General features: G+C 65.6%; 1 non-coding gene across 1 annotated transcript; it reads left to right on the top strand.

Annotated features, from left to right (window-relative positions):
• The first annotated feature begins 2,361 nt into the window (after nucleotides 1-2,361).
• Nucleotides 2,362-2,480, top strand: LOC141979308 (5S ribosomal RNA). Its single transcript, XR_012636729.1, has one exon. It is a non-coding gene; the product is annotated as a 5S ribosomal RNA (ribosomal RNA).
• The last annotated feature ends 2,520 nt before the right edge of the window (nucleotides 2,481-5,000 follow it).

A 5,000-nucleotide genomic window follows, 5' to 3' on the forward strand; every position in this document is an offset into this window, starting at 1 on the left:
AAGAGGGACCCGATCCGCCTGAACGCCAGACGCCCCCTGCGGTCGGGGGCGCCGGCCCGCGAAGGACCCTTCCCGTCGCGAACGTGAGCGCCACATCGATCGGAAGGCGAGAGAGGAGCGGGCCCCCCCTCCCTCCGGGGGGCGCCGACAGTCGGAGTTCGCATCCCGGCCACCGGGCCTGCACCGGGGGTGCGAGGGGACGACGGGGTCCCCGGAGGAAAAGAGCCGGAAAAGGGGGGGCTCGGGGGGGCCGGGGGCCGCCCCACCTGCCAACGTGCCCCTGTCCCCCCTCACAAGATCGGGTACAACGCGCAGATTGGTCCCCGAGGCTCATCTCTGGTTCTCACAGGTTCCGAAAAACCTGTTCTCAGAAATCTCCTCGCACCCGTCAAAATGAACTAGTCGAAAAATCCAACCGCCAATTTAGGGGGACCAATCTGAAATCCTATCCGACCTCCTGGTTCTCTCGGTCGGCCGAGGGCACTTTTGGCGACCCCATCCGGACTTCCGTGAGACTGCCGGCCATCAGGTCAACCCGTCACTTTGAATGGGGTTGACCTGATGGCCGAGCAGGGACTTAGACATTTTTTCAGCCTTTTCCTCGGGGTTGACCTGGTGTCCCGGGGGGACTTAGACATTTTTTTCAGCCTTTTCCTCCGGGTTGACCTGGTGTCCCGGGGGGACTTAGACATTTTTTCAGCCTTTTCCTCCGGGTTGACCTGGTGTCCCGGGGGGACTTAGACTTTTTTTCAGCCTTTTCCTCCGGGTTGACCTGGTGTCCCGGGGGGACTTAGACTTTTTTTCAGCCTTTTCCTCCGGGTTGACCTGGTGTCCCGGGGGGACTTAGACATTTTTTTCAGCCTTTTCCTCCGGGTTGACCTGGTGTCCCGGGGGGACTTAGACTTTTTTTCAGCCTTTTCCTCCGGGTTGACCTGGTGTCCCGGGGGGACTTAGACTTTTTTTCAGCCTTTTCCTCCGGGTTGACCTGGTGTCCCGGGGGGACTTAGACTTTTTTTCAGCCTTTTCCTCCGGGTTGACCTGGTGTCCCGGGGGGACTTAGACATTTTTTTCAGCCTTTTCCTCCGGGTTGACCTGGTGTCCCGGGGGGACTTAGACTTTTTTTCAGCCTTTTCCTCCGGGTTGACCTGGTGTCCCGGGGGGACTTAGACTTTTTTTCAGCCTTTTCCTCCGGGTTGACCTGGTGTCCCGGGGGGACTTAGACTTTTTTTCAGCCTTTTCCTCCGGGTTGACCTGGTGTCCCGGGGGGACTTAGACATTTTTTTCAGCCTTTTCCTCCGGGTTGACCTGGTGTCCCGGGGGGACTTAGACTTTTTTTCAGCCTTTTCCTCCGGGTTGACCTGGTGTCCCGGGGGGACTTAGACATTTTTTTCAGCCTTTTCCTCCGGGTTGACCTGGTGTCCCGGGGGGACTTAGACATTTTTTTCAGCCTTTTCCTCCGGGTTGACCTGGTGTCCCGGGGGGACTTAGACATTTTTTTCAGCCTTTTCCTCCGGGCTGACCTGGTGGCCGAGCGTCTCGCCGTCCGCGGCCGGAGCTAGAGATGCCCCCCCCCCCAGGCCAGCCTGCGAAGCCGCGGCCAGGATCGGGCCCCTGGAAGTCTGACTAAAAATTTTCACCGACCCCAAAAACGGTTAGGGGGGGCCTCATAAAGCCTCCGGAGCGAAAAAAAAAAAAACGGAAAAAAGGATCGGGCCCACCCGAGGCAGGGGAGTCAGTAAGGGAAAGGGGACGAGGCGGCCCGGAGCCGGGTGCCCGGAGCCGGGTGCCGGCGGCCAGGATCGGGCCCCTGGAAGTCTGAAAAATTTTTTTCACCGACCCCCAAAGTGGTATTGGGGGGGGCTCATAAAGCCTCCGGAGCGAAAAAAAAAAAAACGGAAAAAAGGATCGGGCCCACCCGAGGCAGGGGAGTCAGTAAGGGAAAGGGGACGAGGCGGCCCGGAGCCGGGTGCCCGGAGCCGGGTGCCCGCGGCCAGGATCGGGCCCCTGGAAGTCTGAAAAAAAATTTTTCACCGACCCCCAAAGTGGTGTTGGGGGGGGCTCACGAAGCCTCCGGAGCGGAAAAAAAAAACGGAAAAAAGGATCGGGCCCACCCGAGGCAGCGGAGTCAGTAAGGGAAAGGGGACGAGGCGGCCCGGAGCCGGGTGCCCGGAGCCGGGTGCCCGCGGCCAGGATCGGGCCCCTGGAAGTCTGAAAAAAAAAATTTCACCGACCCCCAAAGGGGTGTTGGGGGGGGGCTCATGAAGCCTCCGGAGCGAAAAAAAAAAACGGAAAAAAGGATCGGGCCCACCCGAGGCAGGGGAGTCAGTAAGGGAAAGGGGACGAGGCGGACCGGAGCCGAGTGCCTACGGCCATACCGGACGGAAGGCCCCCGATCCCGTCCGATCTCGGAAGGTAAACCGTCCCGGGCCTGGCTAGTACTTGGATGGGTGACCGCCTGGGAATCCCAGGTGCCGTAGGCAGCTTTTCCCGCTGCGAGCCAGCTCTCTCCTTTTCTGGGGAACAAGGGCAGGGTCGCCCTGCCAGGGGCCCTGGGGCTGAAGTCCCTGCCGGCCACCAGGTCAACCCGGAGCCTGCCCCTCTGCGGCCAGCAGGTCAACCCCATACCGGCAGGGGGTTGACCTGGTGGCCGGGAAGCAGAGCGGCCAGCAGGTCAACCCCATACATTCAGCGGGTTGACCTGGTGGACGGGAAGGAAAGCGGCCAGCAGGTCAACCCCATACTTTCAGCGGGTTGACCTGGTGGCCGGGAAGGAAAGCGGCCACCAGGTCAACCCCATACTTTCAGCGGGTTGACCTGGTGGCCGGGAAGGAAAGCGGCCACCAGGTCAACCCCATACTTTCAGCGGGTTGACCTGGTGGCCGGGAAGGAAAGCGGCCAGCAGGTCAACCCCATACATTCAGCGGGTTGACCTGGTGGCCGGGAAGGAAAGCGGCCAGCAGGTCAACCCCATACATTCAGCGGGTTGACCTGGTGGCCGGGAAGGAAAGCGGCCAGCAGGTCAACCCCATACATTCAGCGGGTTGACCTGGTGGCCGGGAAGGAAAGCGGCCAGCAGGTCAACCCCATACATTCAGCGGGTTGACCTGGTGGCCGGGAAGGAAAGCGGCCAGCAGGTCAACCCCATACATTCAGCGGGTTGACCTGGTGGCCGGGAAGGAAAGCGGCCAGCAGGTCAACCCCATACATTCAGCGGGTTGACCTGGTGGCCGGGAAGGAAAGCGGCCAGCAGGTCAACCCCATACATTCAGCGGGTTGACCTGGTGGCCGGGAAGAAAAGCGGCCAGCAGGTCAACCCCATACATTCAGCGGGTTGACCTGGTGGCCGGGAAGGAAAGCGGCCAGCAGGTCAACCCCATACATTCAGCGGGTTGACCTGGTGGCCGGGAAGGAAAGCGGCCAGCAGGTCAACCCCATACATTCAGCGGGTTGACCTGGTGGCCGGGAAGAAAAGCGGCCAGCAGGTCAACCCCATACATTCAGCGGGTTGACCTGGTGGCCGGGAAGGAAAGCGGCCAGCAGGTCAACCCCATACATTCAGCGGGTTGACCTGGTGGCCGGGAAGGAAAGCGGCCACCAGGTCAACCCCATACAGGCAGCGGGTTGACCTGGTGGCCCGAAAGCAAACCGGCCACCAGGTCAACCCGGAGCCTGCCCCCGCGGGCAGGGGCCGGCATACCCCCGTCCGTCCGGGGTCGCCCTGCCCCGGGCTCCGGGCTTAAGTCCCGAGCGGCCACCAGGTCAACCCGGAGCCTGCCCCCGCGGGCAGGGGCCGGCGGACCCCCGTCCGTCCGGGGTCGCCCTGCCCCGGGCTCCGGGCTTATTCCCCGTCCGGCCACCAGGTCAACCCGGAGCCTGCCCCCGCGGGCAGGGGCCAGGCGGAGCCCCGTCCGTCCGGGGTCGCCCTGCCCCGGGCTCCGGGCTTAAGTCCCGAGCGGCCACCAGGTCAACCCGGAGCCAGCCCCCGCGGGCAGGGGCCGGCGGAGCCCCGTCCGTCCGGGGTCGCCCTGCCCCGGGCTCCGGGCTTAATTCCCGTCCGGCCACCAGGTCAACCCGGAGCCTGCCCCCGCGGGCAGGGGCCAGGCGGACCCCCGTCTGTCCGGGGTCGCCCTGCCCCGGGCTCCGGGCTTAATTCTCCTCCGGCCACCAGGTCAACCCGGAGCCTGCCCCCGCGGGCAGGGGCCAGGCGGACCCCCGTCCGTCCGGGGTCGCCCTGCCCCGGGCTCCGGGCTTAATTCTCCTCCGGCCACCAGGTCAACCCGGAGCCTGCCCCCGCGGGCAGGGGCCGGCGGAGCCCCGTCCGTCCGGGGTCGCCCTGCCCCGGGCTCCGGGCTTAATTCCCGTCCGGCCACCAGGTCAACCCGGAGCCTGCCCCCGCGGGCAGGGGCCAGGCGGACCCCCGTCTGTCCGGGGTCGCCCTGCCCCGGGCTCCGGGCTTAATTCTCCTCCGGCCACCAGGTCAACCCGGAGCCTGCCCCCGCGGGCAGGGGCCAGGCGGACCCCCGTCCGTCCGGGGTCGCCCTGCCCCGGGCTCCGGGCTTAATTCTCCTCCGGCCACCAGGTCAACCCGGAGCCTGCCCCCGCGGGCAGGGGCCGGCATACCCCCGTCCGTCCGGGGTCGCCCTGCCCCGGGCTCCGGGCTTAATTCCCGTCCGGCCACCAGGTCAACCCGGAGCCTGCCCCCGCCGGCAGGGGCCAGGCGGACCCCCGTCCGTCCGGGGTCGCCCTGCCCCGGGCTCCGGGCTTAATTCTCCTCCGGCCACCAGGTCAACCCGGAGCCTGCCCCCGCGGGCAGGGGCCGGCATACCCCCGTCCGTCCGGGGTCGCCCTGCCCCGGGCTCCGGGCTTAATTCCCGTCCGGCCACCAGGTCAACCCGGAGCCTGCCCCCGCGGGCAGGGGCCAGGCGGACCCCCGTCCGTCCGGGGTCGCCCTGCCCCGGGCTCCGGGCTTAATTCTCCTCCGGCCACCAGGTCAACCCGGA

The sequence above is a fragment of the Natator depressus genome, chromosome 28 (assembly GCF_965152275.1).
Source record: "Natator depressus isolate rNatDep1 chromosome 28, rNatDep2.hap1, whole genome shotgun sequence".
Lineage (NCBI taxonomy): Eukaryota > Metazoa > Chordata > Testudines > Cheloniidae > Natator > Natator depressus.